We start from the raw sequence: 20,819 nt of genomic DNA on the forward strand, positions 1-20,819 counted from the left end.
AGTAAAACAGATTACTGGCAGCATGCACAAAGGAAGTCTAGTTTTCATACAGTAACCATTTTATTCAGGAGAATGCATGTCACTCAGGATTGTTACTCTTTCTGCAGTTCTTTTAAAACAACTTAAAAGTGTATGTTTTTGAAAACGATTTTGGTATGTAAAACATCTTTTTTATGAACAGTTCATGGATTTAAGCTATGTATTTATTTTGTGAAATCTACAATGTAGATTGTAATTGTCTCTTTAAATATCTCTTCTCCTTCTACCTGCTCACCCAACTAGGTTGTGAGCTCTCTGGGGCATGGATTATATGGCATATTAATTTTATTTATCTTTGGAACCCCAATATCTCATATGGTGTCTGAACATGTAAGAAATAAATGTAAACAAATTTATCCTTTCAATGGTTATCTCTTGTTACCAGTGGCAGGCATTTTGTCTGCAGTAACTCATGGTTTTTCTTTAAATTCTTACTACTACATTTTCTGGTAGAGAGTATCAAAAACTAGATTAGGCTTAAGCAAATCACAAGTTGATTATATCCATATGCCTTCTATCTTTGATGGCTGTATTTCATACCCTTGTTTAAAAACATTCAGCATTTCTTAAAATATATTCTATATAAATTTAGACCAATGATGTTCTCTGTGATAAATAATTCCTTATTTCAATAAATTTGGAAATGCTGATTATTTTCTATATTGGCTTCCTGGAAATTCATTTAGAAACCACAAAAGAAAAACCTTGAGAGATTTTTTACTTGTTTTACTGCAAATCAATTATGGCAAAACTGTGTTTGTCAAACTTATTTATATATGGATTTTTTTCCTATAAAACATATTCATATCTCATGTTAATTATGAGGAAAACAGATAATGATGTCCACTATATTTTGTAGCTACACAAATATTTTGTACACTTGACTTTGCCCTATATTTTTGCAAGCTTCAGTTGCCCCAGCAACCTATTACATAAATACCTAAGACTTCTGTTTAAGCAAAGAATAAAGAACTGCTCTACCTTCCTGTATTCTGCTGTATAAGATCTGAGATATCCATTTTGATCTGGCTGGTTTACTGTCACTTTATGATCTCATTCCTATGTCATCTCATGTTGAAAAGTCATGAGCCAAGAGTTTATCTATAGAATCAGGCCTGAGTGTCAATCTGGTTTAAATATCAAAAAGGAAAATTTTTTTTCATCTCTATATTTTCATATCACATTTTCTGATAAAATTAAACAAAAGATATTTGAAAAACAAATGAAAATTTCAATTACATTAAATAGTCTCCAGTGAAAACCAAATCCATTAGACTGATTTTTGTTTATATCCAGTAAGTTAGCTTTTAGATATTTATTGATTAGTCGGTATTGCATCCATTATCCTTACACATTTCCCCTCCATTTTATGGATTCTTTTGTATGTTTAGAAGTTGTTTGGTTGGATAAAATGAACCAAAATTTTGGCGGTACTACAAGACATTGCAATATAAATTTCATATCCATTTCTCTTGGTAGAGATGAGGGACAGAGGACCACTGGGAACAGAGTAACTTGATGTAAGTGAGAAATTCGTTGACACATGAAGCATTTCATTTTGCTTTTGAGTACACAGTCAGCAAAAAGCTATTGAGATCACAAAATCTGTTAGACACATACAGCTGCATTTTCAGAGTGTTGTGAGAGTATTGGTTTTCTAGCTGGGTGGTAACATCACCTCTCCCTTGCATTCCATGCTCATTGCTAATTTCATCTGCTCTGTAACATTCTATAATAAGATTAGCAAATTTTTAAGACAGAGTTCTTAATTATTTTGTAAGCCAATTAGAGAAATCTATTTTTAAACTAGAAATCACAACTTAGTTAAAAAGAAGGAGAGGTGAAATGCATGCTCTCATTTCTTCTAAACTATTGGCATGGGGTGCAAAAATGAAAACCAATTCATTTTTGTCAGAGTATTTTGTGTTTTGTAGTTGAGCCCTTTATTTAATTTCTTTTATTGATTTTGTACTCATTTTCCAAACTGGGTGCTATTATTTTCATTTTTCAAATACAGAGCTATTCCTAAAATTCTATGCAACTATAGTCATGTTTCGTCTCAACCCAATGACTGCCACTGAATATTGCATGCAGTTAGGACCATTATTGGTCAGCTGCTCAGCTTTAACATTCACTCAGTTTAAAGAAGTTGTTGAAAATATATTTTTTTAATTATTTTTCATATTGTATTTCATGAAAGTTAGGTAAGAATACCAAATGAAATTTCATGGTATTTTAGTAAATACGTACTTTGCATTTATAATAAAATCCAAGGAATGTAAACTACCTAATTAATTATATCAGTTATACATCCAATTCCTATTTCTTTTTCTACTGTATTAGAAATGAGATATGTTTCAATTTATCACAAGGGAATAAAATGAGATTAAGTTTTTAGAGGTCTGTTTAAAAAAAATTTTAAATCTGACCAATTTCTTTAAATTGATTTGATTCTATACTATTGTTTGTCCTTCATACTCTCATAATTGAAGGATCTTTCTACTTGCCCCTTTTCAAGAAAGTTCTATGGCAACATTCTTTTCTCACCCTTTTCTATTTTCCATTCTGAAACTAGTTTTAAGGCTTTAATAAAATTGTAACTATTAAATTTGTATAACTATTAGTATATGCTATTATAACTATTAAATTCTTCAGTGGTTTATACCTTTTTCTCCATTTTAAGTTTGGTTTTGAAATAAGCCAGATTCCAGAAATGTCAATCTGATTTAGGGTTTATACTTTATGGCTCACACAAATAACCCAGATCTTTATAAAGTTTAGCTTATTAACTATACACGTGAACTAATGTATATGTTCCTTGTCTTGATTTGGATATATATGCCACTGATAAATAAAAGAGGGATAGATGTGTGGTACTGAAATCCTTCAGAAGCCTTCATTTAGACATTTCATAAGGGATACTAGACTCCAGGCTATAACAACCTTAAAGGGTACCCAGAGCAGAGTTGGTGGATCTGTATTCTACTTAGTCTGGGCAATAAGTAAAGGAATAGAGCGGGATGCTAAGATTGCTACATTTTTTTTGTAAGTAAGCTTCAGTCCTAGCACAGAGCCCAATGCAGAGCTTGAACTCATGACCCTGAGACCAAGACCTGAGCTGAGACCAAGGGTTGGACACCCAATCAACTGAGCTGCCCAGGCACCCCAAGACTGCTACATTATTGAATGCCACATACACTTACTTTCCTAACGTAAATCCTTTCTTTGAGAGGATTTTCAACATGTATTTTGAAAGAGCTAGGCAACAAAGTTTTCTCATATGTGACCTTAAATGTGAGCTTAACTGTCTAGAAGTGGTGCTGAATAAATAACAAAAGCACACCACTTTGGCAGTGATTTATAAGACTTAAAGATAGTTGGGAGGATGCATGCCTGATTGCATAACATTAATGAATGAAGAATGATGATGGGAACATGTACTGGAAATAATCAGTGGGATCCAATCACTCCTAGAAACAGGCAGTGTTAGGCTGGGGATACTTTATTACCTGGGAACATATTTTCCAGTTATGTCAATGTGGAGCTTACTGCTGAAAGTCTCTCTAATTATCTATCAGAGTTTTTCAACATTCGAAATAGCCCATTCTAAATCCTTGTTGTGGCACCGTCATCTTGATTCTCACACTATTTTGTAAATTTTTATATCTCTGTATCACTTATCAGACAATATGGTAAGGCATGAATTATATCTGTTGCATTCCCAATGTTTAGCATAATGCTAGCTAGAGAAAAGAGTTGGTAAATATTTTGTCAGCAAAGAAGTGGATTAATGCAAGCATGACTGGATGAAATAGTTGAACAAGAGCCATTGCATTAATAATTTCCCCATCATTTCTTAGTTATTATAAAATATGATTCAGAGCAGTCATCCAATTAAAAGTGTTCTGAACCCCAGCATTAGGAATATTGTTTCAATAATTCTGAGGTTGAACCAAGGAAGTTTTATTTTAAAAATGTCTCCCATGTTTGGGAACCATTACTGTAGTCAAAGTTTATATTATTAAAACACCTACAAAATTGCTTTTACTGATTGTAAGTTGATATGATGATGAAACCTTCGCGAAGAAGAATGGTAAAAGGAATAACATGTTTTAAGAACTTTGTTCTTATGTTAGATGATGTCTTCTCTATGTGGATACTCTCAAGATATCTGAATATCCTTAGTATCTGCATAGTTAGGTACTCATTAGTTACTTGTATTATCTGAACCTGAGACTACATTCTCAGATATGCCATACAAAATCATTGTATTCTTCTTAAAACAAATTATTTTTACTCTGAACTCATTCTCCCATTGGATAATGGTAAATTCCAATCATTACTGGGGCCATTCCTTTTCCAGGGTGGTACCATAATCTGGAAGTCTTACATGGCACCTCCAAAATGGGTGAAGGAGCTCTTAGGAATAATCTTAGCTACTAGAAATAATCTTAATGATGTGGCACTCTCAATAATGGTTAAATAACAAATATTTATGGAATTGTTTGTGTTGGGTCCTGTTCTTCATATGCATTATGTCAAAAAAATTATTCTGACACTTGTTAAAATAGGCAGTCTTTATTCAGGACTATTATAATATCCATAGGGACTAATACAGTAGGGTATCTCAGTAGGGAAAAGATATTGGGCTCAACTACCAAGGTATCTGTAATGCCATAGCCCACAAGTTAAGTGTTCAGTCCCATAAGACACCCCTCCCCACCCCACTTCAAACACCAATTGCAAGTCCAAGATTGTCAGATGTATTTTTGACCTACTGGCTATGAATCCTATGACTCCCTCTTTGGGTTCAATAACTTGTTAGAATGGCTTGCAGATCTCCAGGAAACACTTATATTTGCTAGTTTATTATAAAGGATATAAGAAAGGGTGCAGATGAACAGTTAGATGAAGAGATACATAAGGAAAGGACCCAAGCATGGGAATTTCCGTTCCCATGTAGTTGGGGTACACCACTTATGTTCACCAGTCTGGAAACTCTCTGAGCCCCATACTTTTGGTATTTTTATTTTGGGAGGGTTCATCATGTAGGTAAGATAAATTATTTACTTAATTTCCAGACCCTCTCACTTGTCTGGAGATTGGAAAGTTGGGCCAAAGTTGCCAAGCTTCAAATAATGGCTTGATATTTTTAGTGATCAGCCCCCATCCAGGAGCCCACTGAGGATCTCCACAATAGAACAAACCTTGTTCCTATCAGAAAATTCTAAGGGATTCAGGATCTTAGTGTCAGAAACCAGAAGCAGAGACCAATACATATATTTCTTATTATTTCACAGGCGATCAAGTTGAAAGAAGATATTTGCAACATCCAAAATTGACAAGAGATTATAGTTCCTTAAAAACATAAGGAAATAATAACACCTGGTAGAAAATTGGCTAAGGAGGTAAACAGGCAATGTCTAGAGGGAACACCCAAAGGCTAATAAGTACATGAAGAGATATTCAATTGACTAGTAATAAAAATAGTAAAATTGCCTTCTACCAAATAGAAGGGCTATAATCAGAAAGGTATGCTATTACCTAACATCAGTCAGGTGTTGATAACACTGTGAGGAGTTAGAACTCATATTAAGGCAACTGGGAATATAAATGTTTAAGAACATCTGAATATAATCTGACGATATTTACCAAAATTAAGTCATATGTCTAATAATCCTACTTCTGAGTAGCGCAGTGTTGCAGGCATCTTCCACAATTACACGAATGTTGAACATAGTTATGCACCTTCTAGATTCTCTTCATTGAAGGACTAGTTGCACCATGTGCTCAGATTGTTGTCTGTAAACAACCTTCAGTCTCAGCTCCTTCAGGGCATACCAAGGTCTCAGCTGCAAAAAAACCTTTATAGCCCAGGCCCATTTATGGTGGTGCTCCAGGATTATATACTGAAGGAAGGGGGTGTATGAGCTGGTATGGTACATTAGGTATTTGAGAAAACATGAGAAACTGACAGCTCTAAGGAAGACAAAATTAAATAGCCATTGTTAAAGCTCTATCAATGTTTTACAAAACAAAAGCAAAAAATTTACCTGTTTGTAGAATTTTTACTTCTAGTTCTTGCAACTGTGGGCTCTGGTAGTTTAAAGACTTTAGATATCCTCTGTCAAGGAAACAGACATTGAATTTTAACTGGTAATGTTACCTCAGGACTTCAGGCTCCTTGTTCCAAGGGATCAGAAGGCAAGAAAAGGAGTCACTATCCATGCTGGATCTTGATTAGGAAGTGATGGGGCTCCTGTTACACAATAAGGAAAGTGTGTTTGTCAGCCAGATCATCCAATTAAGTGTCTCTTTTGATGGTAAGTGGACAAGTTCATTAAACCTGGCTTGAAAAAAAGTATGGTGATGTAGTGATCATGGGCTCAGAACCCTCAGAGATGAGAGTCTGAGGCATGCCACTTATACCTAAGCCACAAGGATGGCAGAGGTGTTGCTACAGATGTGGGATGGATAGTAGATGAAGGTGATGATGAGACCAGCAGCAACTGTGGGCACTGGTTTTCTTTTTGTATGATTTCCCCTGAAGAAGAAAAACTCATCAGAATCCTAGTGGAGCTGCTTCCAGAACTGTGTTTGAGGAAGTGGATCCCAACAACTAAAGGAGTGAACTGTGGTGGATATGTCCTGTGCCACTCTGTCTCTCTAAAGGAAGGACACAATGATGGCGATGCTGGGAGTTTTCACTGCAGAAAGCCTTCTGCTGTCAGCTCAGGGATGGTGCAAGGTTACACCCCTTCCTGGGATGGCCTGCGTTCATCAAACTATAAATGTAGAAGTATAAAATCCTACTTATCCTGGCCCAGGGAAAGATATTTTGCTTTCATATAAGAGAGACTTGAACATTTTTAAATGCTTTTGAACAGAAGCCAATAGGCAGGAGAAATTTCTTGAAAAAGTCAGGGAAGGTAGGAGGGCTATGAGATTCAAATCACAGGGGATACTATAACAAGGGGTCACGACTTATTAGTATTAGTTAAGAGGCAGCATCGAGAATAATGATATTTTCTTAAAAAGCATCACCATTACCTTCACTGAATTTTAAAAATCACACTTATAATATATTGTAATGATTACATTGGATTCATGTAATATTGTCTTTATTTGATTTTTCTACACATTATAGCAATTTGGTATTGTCATCAAATTATCAGTACGATAGCGTTACCCCCAAATTCAGGTTTCTGCAATACAATACAATATTTTAACTGTGCTTATCTTTTTCTTTTAACAATTTTTCCTATGAATTTTGACTGAATTAGGCCATGGTTGTTGGCAAAAGCCTTATATTGGCTCTGGGCTTCGTACCAAATAGTGTGTCTTTACATAGAAATAAAACAAGACTTCTTATATCTAGATCACTGGGGAATGGGGCTGATTTGGATATATGGGAATCCTGAAAGCCTGGCTGTCTTTCAGCCATGTGGCCACTTGTTCTCCTCCCTTCTGGCTAGCCCCATTTCTGCTTTGGGAACTCGTCCCACCACTGCTTCATGCCAGTTTTTTCTGTGGATCCAGCTGGTCCTAACTCTACTGCTGGCTCTGGCTGTTCCATGTTTCCATGACAGACTAAGTCTTCTATTTCCAACATGGCTGGCCCCATCTTTATTTCTGGTCTCAAGCCAGACTCAAATTTATGCAGATAAACTGGAAATTTGGGTGTGGATAAACAGAGTTGGGGTGGATATTTGGGATTGCCTTATAACCAATTAAATTTTGCAATGTATTCATCATAAGATGGGTAATATTGTATCTTTGAAGGGAAATTTTCTCCTGTCATTCTTCCCCCTTTGCCAATGCTTCCATCTCCCACTGGTTGAAAATCTAGAGGGGTATGGCCCTGGACACTCTTTTGAGTTACACTGGTACCATATAACATCCCTACCACTCTAACATATTTTGTTGAAATTTAAATTATCACAGAGTGTCAGACACTAGCCATTTCTAGAAAGTTGCTACAGTACACTTTGGTTTCTCTGAATCCTAAGGCACTCTCAAGCCAAGCAAGAATGTCGATAAGCAGTACAGAAGGAATTTCTTTACCATCTGTACTTGGGGAGTTTTAGTCTCAAACATCCAGAAGATAATTAGGCAACTTGTTTGAAATAAAAAAGCAAAGTTGTAACTGCAAAAACTCTCTCTTTTTATCAAATGCCCCTCTTTTTATCCTGCCAGTGTTAAAACTATTTGATAAAAATAAATCAAATTTAGAGATAAGTGGAGCAGTATTTTAACAGAATGTAATGACCATGCTAATACAGTTGTAGTTTTAGTCTATTTGTATACTTGTAGATATATACTGCTCATCTTTATTACATAAATCTAATTTAAGAAATATTGCAAATGCAGATTAAATCAAGTGATTGTATTTACAGATACTATAATGATTTGTAAAAGCAGTTGTTTGGGAACCTATAGAAACTGAAAGAGGTTACATGTAACTGCATGCACCAATTTGTGAAATGAGTATTTTTCGCATTCCTTAATTTCAGGTTTACAAAAAAAAAACAGGCCAGAATTTTCACCATCTGTTTCAAAACTGCACAGATGGTTGCAAATTTAAGTCTGTTGTAAAAGCGTATTGCTTAGTGCGCTGTCCACAGTGTTCTCTGATAAGTGTCAAATAAATCAATCGACAGTTAATAGTAGCAGTAACTTTTCATCTGCCTAACAGTGGTATTAGAACCTCACTAACCCATGCAGAATCTCAGTCTTTTCCTAGCTAACTCCCCGATCCTTCCTTCTCACCTGGTTTTTTCTCCCTAGGTTAAAAAAATCCTGCCAAATTTCCATGTGTCTTTTATTACCCAAATTAAATATGTAATCTTAAAATGGTGACAGCAACATGATTGAATGGCATGACATGAAACTTAAATACATACGAATACCTACCATTGTTCACTGTGAGAAGCAATGCTTTATTATCACTGATATAAAATTGAAAACAGTGAATTAATTTATGCCAATTTGGTCATACTCAGCTATTTTTTGTTAGTGTATTGGATTTGCTTTATTCAGTAGTGGTAGTTGGAAAAAAAAATTAGCTACCCTACAACTATGTTGTAGTGAAGAGTCAGGGACACAGGGTGCCTGGGTGGCTTAGTTGGTTAAGTGTCTGACTTCAGCTCAGATCATGATCTTGTAGTTCATGGGTTTGGGTCCTGAGTCAGGCTCTGTGCTAACAGCTCAGAGCCTGCAGCCAGGTTTGAATTCTGTGTCTCCCTCCCCCACTTGCGCTCTCTCTCTCTCTCAAAAATAAACATTAAATTTTTTTTTTTTAAAAAAAGGGGCAGGGGGGCGCCTGGGTGGCTCAGTCGGTCAAGCGGCCGACTTCAGCTCAGGTCATGATCTCACGGTCCGTGGGTTCGAGCCCTGCGTCGGGCTCTGTGCTGACAGCTCAGAGCCTGGAGCCTGTTTCAGATTCTGTGTCTCCTGCTCTCTGACCCTCCCCCGTTCATGCTCTGTCTCTCTCTGTCTCAAAAATAAATAAATAAATGTTAAAAAAAATTAAAAAAGGGGCAGGGACAAATTCTGCCACATATAAATACATGGCACATATATACTGTAAAGTAGAAAAAAAAATCTGTCATACAACTTGTTCTCTAAACTTGATGTGGCCTTGGCTCTTTCTCCCTTTCTACTTTTTCCTGGTTCTTGGCAACCCTGGCAAACAATGTCTATAATTTTCACCTGAAGAAAGTTTACCAGTATTCCAGCTTGAGGATTCAGCTGAACAGCAACTTGAGTCAGGAGACCACAAATCCTCCAAAGTAGGCCAAGGACATCAAATCACTTGTGGTTTAAGCTTTGATAGATTTTTCTAAATATAGAAGCTATTGGGCTTTGTAGATCCTTGTATTTTATTTATGTGATAGGAGTGTCTGATATTTTATTCAACTCACATTTCTTGAATACCTTTTACTGTTTATTTACCAATGATAACGTATTTTAATTAGGTATTACCCAAGTGTCCCTTAATTTCATCCACAAAACCCATTTCTAACATTCATTGTATTGATAGAAGAATCTAGCAATAATGTTTGGTTCGTAAGTTGCCTTTCTTCCTAGTGCTATTTCACAATCCCTGATATGTAGATTTCTTATTACAGCAACTTACTGCACCAAGGATGTGATGTAAACACTCTATACATTTGTATACTCTGTCTCTGGTGACCTCCATGCATAGCTAGACTAGTTTGTCTTTGGCAAGGTTTTGAATTTGAGTTAGCCTCAAGTAACTCCTTATTAGCATCTTAATTTTCTTGGAATTCTCTCTCCTTTCTTTTGTCCTGGACAAAAGATGCTGAAGAACTGAAAATTTTCAGCTGACGCTAGTAAGATCTTAGCCTCCAAACTCATCCTCCCCTCTTCCTAATCAACAATCATCCAGTTAATGGCTAAACCAATTAATGGCTAACTGCAGTCTTAGTCTTGAGGTCTTGCAACCTGTCTCATCATTAGCACATCCTCTGGTCCCCCATGCCTTCTGAGAATTTTAACAGTGAACAATTCTTGAAACAAAACTGGACTTTGATTGATCTTCCTCAGTTTGTTCCATGAAATCTTTAATCATCTACTCCTCTCCAGAATAGTCATCTTGAACTATTTTCACCTTATGATATTATTAATAAGTTATTGAGCTAATGGTTTTGGTCGATTTCCTCCTTCCCTATTGGTGAACATTTTCTAAACTTGGAGGCTTCTGGACAAGTTGCCCTGTATTCAGTACAGCTGCTAAAAGAAAAGGATGTGCTGTTTTTGAATTCTTTATACTATTTATATTTAATAAAGATTTATATGGTACTTAACCACATGCACTATTCTAAGATCTTTAAAAGAATTAACTGCTATAATCCTCATAACTATCCTATAATATAGATATATGTATTATCTTGATTTGAAATATGAGTAAACTGAGGCACAGATAAATTAAGCATCTTGTTCAAGGTCACCCAGCTAGTAAGTGGCATAGCTGAAGTTCAAAACAAAATAATCTAATTCCAGAGAATATGCTGTTAACTATGTATAGCATATATCAATTAATAAGTCAATAATTTCTTACTCATTTGTCTTATTTTCTTCTCCAAATGATCACCAAAAAATCAGGGGTAATTTTTGTCTTCAGCCACCCAACATCTAAACAATTACCAAGACTTCCTGTCCCGCAGGCTTGAATTCCCTTTCCATGGGTGATTACTAAGGAGACTTTACTGTTATCCTAAGGTAAGGGCTTCTAAGGCAATCAAATTGCCTTTCCTAGGAGGGAAGGATATTTAGAAGGTGGAGGGAGGAGTGACTTTCAAGTAATGCCAAAAAAAGAATAGAGAATTCCTGGAGTTTGGGGGCATTGGGATAGTGGAGCCCCTTGAGGAGGCAGTATTTAAATGTACGTAAACAAAGGTATTTGTTTTTCATTAGAAATAGGTTTTATTTCTTTTTTTGTTGTTGTTCCCAGACTTATTGAGATATAATTGACACATGACACTGTGTAAGGTTAAGGTATACAACAAGGTGATTTGATACATGTACAGATTGTGAAACGATTACCACAAAATGGTTAACACTTTTATCACTTCACATAATTACAATATTTTGGTGGTGTAAACATTTAGGATCTAACCTATTAACAATTTTCAATTTTGTAATACAATATTGTTAACTACAGTTGCTATGCTGTACCCTTTGACATATATCTTCCCATTTTCCCTGCCCCCAACCCCTGGCAATCATACTTTCCCTCTGAGTTTCCAATGAGTCTGGCTTTTTTAGATTCCACATATAAATGATATCACATAATATGTCTTTTCCAGCCAGACTTATTTCACTTGGCATAATGCCTTTGAGGTTCATCATGTTGTTGCAAATGGCAAGATTTCATTCTTTTTGTAGCTAAATAGTATTCCATTGTGTATGTATATACAACACATTTTCTTTATCCATTTATCTGTTGATGGACACTTGGGTTGTTTCCATATCTGGCTGTTCTAAATAATACTCCAATGAACATAGGGCTGCATATATATTTTCAAATTAGTGTTTTTGTTTTCTTCAGGTAGGTACCCAAAAGTGGAATTGATGAATCGTACGGTACTTCCATTTTTTCATTTTTTGAGGAACCTCTGTACTGTTTTCCATAGTGCCTGTACCAATTTCCATGCCCACCAACGGTGCACGAGGGTTCCCCTTTCTCCATATCTTTGCCAGCACTTGTTATTTCCTGTCTTTTTTGATTATAGCTACCCTAACAGATGCGAGGTGATATCTTATTGTAGTTTGATTTGCATTTCCCAGATAATTAGTGACATTGAACATGTTACCATACACATGTTGGTCATTTGTATGTTTTCTTTGGAAAAATGTCTATTTAGGTGATCTATCCATTTCTTAACTAGATTGTTTGCTTTTCTGCTATTGAATTGTATGAGCTTATTAGTTAGTATGAGCTTGTTACATATCTTGGATATTAAGCCCTTATCAGATACATGATTTGAAAATATTTTTTTTCATTATGTAAGTTGTCATTTCATTTAGTTGATGGTTGCTTTTGCACTACTCTGTAATCTGGGTGCAGTGAGGGAGAAGTGAGCCTATTTGGCAGCATCCTATGCAGCTGAGAAGCTGGGCACTCACTCACATGCTCTCATTCTCCCCTGTGGGAAAAATCAGGGGCCAAGAAGAGATCTCCCCCACTGGCTTGTCCTACCCTGTGGGAGAGCTGACATTAGTAAAGCCAAATTCTTTTCCTATCCAATGTGTCCAATCTCAATTTTTTTTTTCTCCAACAGTGTGCTGGAGCTTTTCTGCTGGGTTCCTGGACTTTCACAAAGGCTCTGTGGTCTCTGGGTGATTGTCTAAATCAGTGATGTCCAGGGACTGTCCCAGACCATGGCCAAGAGATGCTTGATCTGTTCACAGGCCATATGAGGGTCCACAGCCAGGACCGAGGTATATATGCCTCTTGCCTGGTGCACAGGTGGGCTAGGTTTCTCCTTGGTCTCTTGGTGTATGAGGCTGGTGACAGAACCAAAGGCAAAATGGCTGTAGCCAAGTATTCAGGGATATGGAGCTATTTCCGGACCTATAGACAGGATCACAGGTCAGAATGTCAGCTGCTTGGCTGTGGGCTTGTCTTTTCAAAATGGCTCTCCTGGGTTTTGGACTGCACCAGGATGTCACAGTCTCTTAGATAGATCCCACTGCTCTCACAAAGGCACTTTCGTCTGTAGATAGATGCCAAATTGTTATTGTTGAGGGAAGTGTGTGCAAGGAATGTCTTCTTTGGCCATCTTATTGATGTCGCTCCAGCTTCTGTTCTAAACTCTCTGGACTGTGTAAGCCTTAGTATACTTTCATTACTTAAGACCAAAGAGGAGTTGTTATTAAGGACTGATATTTGGATACTTTCCAAACCTAGGCCACTGGAGACTTGGGATTTAGAACTAGCTTTAATTTGATTTGATAAAATAATATATTTTCCTTAAATTGTATGTGTGTATATGTGTGAGAATTTTAAAACATAAAAATGTGTCCACAGTATGCATACTATTTTATAACCTGACATTTAATTTATCATCTCTTCTGTTATTAGTTTTATATATCATTGCTCATTCAAAAACTCTTGTTAGATGTTAAATATGTTCTAACTTTGTTACTAGAAATGTGGCAATGAACAATTTTAATAGCTAAATTTTTTTTATTTACTCTTTTATTTCTAAGACTATTTGCTAAATCTAATAATTTTGGAAATTCTGTTGCTGGGTCAAAATGGTTTTGTAAAGTTTTGTCTTTAGAAAGGTATCGATTTACATTATTTTTAGGAGGGTATGTGAATGTTCATTGTATCAAATATTTGAAATTTTAATAATTCTGTGCCAAATCTGAGTATTACTAATTTTTAACAAATCTTTGATAATTTTACAAAGGAAAATGTTATCAGTGATTTATTTTTTGCACTTATTTGATTATAAGGGAGGTTTTACGTTTGCATTTATTTTTATGAGTCAGTTTTTTTTTCTCTTTGGTGGATTGCCTACTTTGATTCCTGAGCAAGTATTTCTTAGGTCTTCTAAAATTATGATATCACCCTTTTTCCTCAATAGCTGTATTACTTGGCTAAAGAACTGTCAATAAATTGTCTTACTATCTCCTTAACTTTTATATTTCCAGGAGAAACTTTGAGCATAAATACATATTAGTTTTCCTAAGTTAAAATAACTATTCTGGGACACTAAGGAACATTAGAGAGAGAAAAAAATGACATCGTGATATAATGGCATAGTCTATTTTTCTTCAGAAGACAAACATTTTATTGTTATAGAAATTTGTGTTTAAGGTCTCCAAATACAAACAGAACCTCACTACCAGTTGTCATATTACAATATTGACATACCAAATAGACTTTGCAGTTGTAGTTTCTATTTTATTTTCTCATATGTGAGTAAAATTAAGTGAATATGAAATAAATTAAAATCACAGCATGGTAAAAGAAAGTTGCTAAGACTAGATACAGAGAGTAATCTTGCTACCCCTAAAGGTTTTCAGCATTTATGTAAGCATTTATTAGACAAGCCTGAAAAAAATTCTTCCCCATAGGTGCCCAGAGATTGGTTCAATCACTATTATAAAACTTGTCTGGTAGGTTTGCTAAAGTGTATGCAGGGCTATATGTCATGAAGAATTTATATCAGGGTGTTAAAAGTGATTTGAGAATCCCATTAAAAGAAATAACCTTAATCATCCACAATAACATTGCATTAATTATTGATACATCTAATCAGTAGTCTGAAATTGCTCACATCTAATATTAATCGGAAAAGCAGATGAATTCTCAGCATGATGATCTGCTCTTGGTGCCTTCAGGTACCTTTATAGTGTTATTATTTACATGTTCCTGAGTTAGAGAAAATTTATCTAAGTGAGAATTAGAAAGATTAGATCCTTCAAAGAAATGACCTCACTGTGGTTGGATTCTACTCACAAAATTGGTGTATCCAGTATTATCAATTCGTGGAAAATGTTGTGACTTCAGTGTTTTTTGTTTTCAACTGATTCTCTTATAAAATCAACTTATCTTAATATATTTATTTTTTCATGCTTTCAAAAAGCCAATGGAGTGAAGGCAGGGAGAGAGAAAGAGAGATTTTTTTTTTAATATGACATTTATTGTCAAATTGGTTTCCATACAACACCCAGTGCTCATCCTAACAAGTGTCCTCCTCAATGCCCATCACCCACCCTCTCCTCCCTCCCACCCTCCATCAACCCTGTTTATTCTCAGTTTTTGAGAGTCTCTTATGGTTTGGCTCTTTCCCTCTCTTTTTTTACCTTCTCCTCCTCCATGGTCTTCTGTTAAGTTTCTCAGAATCCACATAAGAGTGAAAACTTTCTCTGTATGACTTATTTCACTTAGCATAACACTCTCCAGTTCCATTCACGTTGCTACAAAAGGCCATATTTCATTCTTTCTCATTGCCACCTACTACTCCATTGTCTATGTAAAGCACAATTTCTTTATCCATTCATCAGTTGATGTACATTTAGGCTCTTTCCATAGTTTGGCTATTGTTAAAGGTGCTGCTATAAACATTGGGGTACAAGTGCCCCTATGCATCAGCACTCCTGTATCCCTTGGGTAAATTCCTGAGAAAGAGAATTATATGCTGAATGGCAATATACCCATAATGCCCATAAAGCAGCTTAAAAGATAAAATATTTCTTTTTTAAAGTATTTTTTTTTATTTTTTAATATGTTTATTTATTTTTGAGAATGAGAGAGAGAGAGAGAGAGAGCACAAGTAGGGGAGGATCCAGGTTCTGCACTGAGCCTGCCGCTGAGCTCTAACTCACGAACCGTGAGATCATGACCTGAGCTGAAGTTGGACGCTTAGCCGACTGAGCCACCCAGGAGCCCCAAAGATAAAATATATCTATCAGAGCACCTTTCCCTAGTCCTCTTGGATCATATTCTCCACCTTCCCAACTAGAATTAATCATCATTTTGAATGTGAATAAGTTTTTACAAGTTTCATTTGCTCCTTTATACTTTACTATATATGTTTACAAATTAGATTAAAGCAATATACGGTGTTGTTTTCTGTTTTAATTTTAATAGAAATTGTATCATTATGGCTCATATAACTCTGTATAATTCATTTCCAGAGCCATAGAATGCCCAGTGTATACATACACTGGAATTTATCATCTTTTCTCTTGCCAGGAGACATTTAAGTTATATCTAAGTTCTTGAGATTTCAAATACTGCTGCTATGAGCATTGATGTACATGTCTGTAGGAGAAAATATTCAAGTGTTTCTCCAGGGCATAAACCCGGAGTGGAACGGCTTGTTTGAAGCATATGAAACTCTTCAGCTTTCACAGGTTCTCAGCAACCTGATTTTCAAATGGGATTGTGCTCATTTGCCCTCTCACCATGGGTGGCTAAAGTTTTCAGCTGATTCACATTCTAACTAAATTTTTTTTGTTCATTTGTCATATGCGATATTGATTTTCATTGTGGTTTTCCTTTACATTTCCATGGTACTTGTGAGATTAAGCATTTCTTTTATTATTATTTTTTAATATGAAATTTATTGTCAAATTGGTTTCCATACAATACCCAGTGCTCATCCCAACAGGTGCCCTCCTGAATACCCATCACCCACCCTCCCCTCCCTCCCACTCCCCATCAACCCTCAGCTTGTTCTCACTTAAGAGTCTCTTATGTTTTGGCTCCCTCCCAAGACTGAGCATTTCTCACTTGTATTGGCAATCCCATTTTTTCTTTTGAATTGTATATATACATATGTCACAGCCTATTGATATTTAATTGTCTTAGTAACATATTTTGCAATTAGCTGCCCACATCTGTGATTTTTTTTCCTTACTGTTTTTGTTGTCTTTTGGAGCACATACATTTTTATTTAAATACAGCTAAAACTGTTGATAGTTTCATTTATAGTTTATACTTTTTTGTTTGTATTCTTTCAGAAATCATCCATTTTTGAAATTAAAAGGTATTGTATATTTTTTTCTAAATGTTCAAAGTGCTTATTTCTTCTGGTAATATACTTTTGTATATGATGTGAAATACAAATCCACTTATACTTTTTAGTATATCATTCAGGCATTGTTTTGAAAAATAAGTCCAACTTTTCCCATCGACGTTTGATTATATCTCTTATCACAAATGACACTTCCCAACACACAGATATCTTTTATTGTGGCTCCTATTCTTTTCCATTTGTGTGGTGACTTATCAATCAATGCTATACTGTCTTTACTATTATTATTTCTTCATAACACTTCGTCTCTTCTAAGGCAACTTTATCCACCCACACACAAACCAGTTCTTTTTCTTAAGGGACATTTTGATCATTCTTGGTCTTTTACTATTTTATGTAAATTTTAGAATATGTTGCCTCCCCACACACAAAATCATAAGAATTGTTATTGGAATTATTTTCTTTTATATACACAAACGTGAAATCAAGGTTTGTTTATTTTCAAGGCACATTTTCTAACTTTATTACTGATTTTTATATATTGATTTATCTTTAACATATATGCTGATTTTTATTATTAATATATCTAAAATCCTTACCAACCTTATTAATTCTAAAATGTGTAGCTTCTCCTGATTTCTAAGTAAATAATTATATGTGAGTACATGACAATATGTGGTATTCCAAATTTTAAACTGCTACTTGTTTTTCTTGTCTTGCTGCACGAACTACATCCTTAGTATGATATTTAATACACATGGTGATATTTGGATCTTGCTTTATTCAAACTCCTAAAGCTAATATTTCTAACATTTTAATATCCATTATGTTGTTGCCATAGGTTTTTTGATTAACACACTTTATTAGCCCATTTTCTTTGTTCCTTGATAGCTGAAAAGTTGTTTATATATTTTTTAATTTTAATATTGAATTTAGAACTTCAGTCAAGTACTTTTCTCTGAACCTGGTGAGATAACTCTTTTCTTTTCTTTTCATGGCCATATCTAGCTTTAAGCAATGATAGGATGTATAATCTCTAGCTGATTGGCCATGATCCCAGCTAAAACTTTATGGATTATATTACTACAATTATCAGTGTTTACCACATAATTTTATACTGCCTCACACATTGATGAGAAAGCATTTGCTCTATTTCAAATCCCTGAACAATTTATGTATGAGGTATTATTTCTTTCCCCACATATGCCTGGTGTTTTATTTTCGTTGACTGTTTCTTCCTCTTCTTTTCCTTCCTTCCTTCCTTTATTTCTTCCTTCTTCCTTTATTCCCCTTTCTCTTGAGGGATTGATTCAATCTTGTTAAACTTTATAGTTAATTAACTTTATGGTTAATTAATGCTTTTTTTAAATTTCTTATTAATTTTGCTAACCTATATTTTTTAGTTTAGTGATTATTTTCTCTAAATTTTCAAGTTTAGGTATTCAAAATATATTCTTTTATATATCTTTTTAAAAAATCACTTTTGTATTCCCCTTTTTAATTCTTAAAACTTTAAAAAATATTATTATTTTTTAAGTAAGCTCTATGCCCAATGTAGGGTTTGACCTCACAACCCTGAGATCAAGAGCTGCATGCTCCGATGACTGAGTCAGCCAGGCACCCCTTCCCCTTTTTAATTCTTCATATTGTGTATTTGGAACTTATTTTGTTTTCCCTGATCAGTCTTGTGAGTGGTTTGTCTGTTTCATTAGTTTTTGCTTTTAAAAGACCAATATTTGTATTTAAGGATCTTCTGTATTGCATTTTTTTCTGTTTTATTAATTTCTTATTTTATATTTATAAAGCTTAGATTTATACAGCTTTTTGTTTTTATATTTATATAGCTTATTTTCCATTAGCATTTTAAGGGTATAATTACAGTACTTTCCATTACATTTAGTGTTAAGTATTTTCTGATTTCTATTATATAATCACACTTATTCAGAATATGCTTTTAAATTTTTAATTTATTTTATTCTTCTTTGTTTATCTTTTGGATACTGATTTATAATTAATGGTAAATTGTTCCTTTGTGATGTGATTGTTTTCCTTTTGAGCCAAACAAATAGTATTATTGTCTTTTCTGTATATGCTTGAAAACTGTATTTTATAATTGCTGACTGCAAGGTTAAATGTGCTCATTATTAATTTGTGATCAGATTGTTAAAATCTTCTTTATTCTTCAAAACTTTCCCCATTGATCTATTTCCCCACTATAAGAGTCGTGTTAAACTGTATTTTATTATAATTATGGATTTGCCCATTATTTTTACAATTATATATATTCTTTCCTAATACATTTTTGGGTTATATTAGCTTCGTTTTTTTTTTTTTTGTTAGTTCACATTCAAACTTTCTGTGGTCTTATGTATTATATATGCTGTTATTATGTTGCAAATAGGTTATATTTTATCCAAATAACCCCTTTTTATCTTTAACTTTTGAGTTTAATAAATTTATACCCTTGGTGTCTTGGGGCCTTTGCCTCCAGCTTGCCTTACCTGGCACCCAGTGCCTCACCCCCTGTCTGCCTCTCAGAGCCTGCTATAGCTGGTGGATAAGGAATTGTTGGAATGCCCAAGAAACTTAATAGCTGCAGCAACCAGCAAAAGTATGGCATCTAACAAATTATGGGCATAGGAAACTTTGAGAATTTTATCCCCATCGGAGGCTGCTGACTTGGGATGCTCACAAAACCAGAAGCAAGTCGAATCCCTGCAAGGTTGCCTGAGCCATAGATTCTAAGGTAAGCAATGGGTCAAGCCTCCAGGATGAGTGCATCAAAAAATTTGCTGGTCTTTGGCTTTCTTCAAAACTGCTCCAACTATAATTTCCACAAAGAGTTGGAGGCATTGGGCCATGAACTGCCCATGCCAGCTTACCTACAGGAGGACCATGATGATGAGCTATAGACAAATGGCAACTGGTGCAGCCACTTAGTCAATAGTGAGGAGGCATATTCTGAGAGTCAAGAATAAATCATCTGGGATATTGCCAGGCAACTCATACAAATAGGGGACAGAATGGATCTCAGCATTCACCCAAGACTAGTGAATAACCTGGTAATACAATTTAAGAATATGAACCTGTGGGAGGAAGAGAGAAGGAAGTGCCTCACTGGTGCACTGGAGCAGGTCACACAGACTTATCCTAAAGACATGGAGAAAGAGAAGAGCAAGCTGATTTTGACCCATGCTGTTGGCCAAAAAAGGTGGTCGATCACACACCATCCTTGCTCCGTGATGTCTCGTGCACAACAGTGAATTTTATTAACGAGAGCCTACTCACCTATATGAGGAACTGAGTCAGAAATGGAATGGACTGAGTGGACAACTCTTCAGAAGCATGACTGGTTCAAACTTGATATGGTGACAACAGTACACCTTCTTCCAGTGGGGATGGAGCCATGGCCATTTAAACAAAGTTCTTAAAGAAGATAGGCATGAGATAATAACTATTTGTTTCTTACTATTTAAATTTCTTTTAATGTTTACTTATTCTGAGAGAGAGAGAGAGAGAGTAGGGGAGGAGCAGAGAAAGGGAGAGAGTCCCAAATGGGCCCCACGCTGTCAGTGTGGAGCCTGATGTGGGGCTTGAACTCACAAGCAGCAAGATTAGGACCTGAGCAGAAGTCAGATGCTTAATGGACTGAGCCACCCAGGCATCCTTATTTCTTACTGTTTTAAAGATGGTGTTTTAAGCAGCTGGTCCATATAGAAATCTCTGCATTAACATGCTTGAATAAAAATGTCCACTTGC

General features: G+C 35.3%; 1 pseudogene; it reads left to right on the forward strand.

The window, feature by feature from the left end:
* The first annotated feature begins 19,435 nt into the window (after nt 1-19,435).
* Nucleotides 19,436-20,557, forward strand: LOC101091997 (annotated as a pseudogene).
* Nucleotides 20,558-20,819: the final 262 nt, after the last annotated feature.

Source organism: Felis catus, chromosome F2 (genome assembly GCF_018350175.1).
Source record: "Felis catus isolate Fca126 chromosome F2, F.catus_Fca126_mat1.0, whole genome shotgun sequence".
NCBI lineage: Eukaryota > Metazoa > Chordata > Mammalia > Carnivora > Felidae > Felis > Felis catus.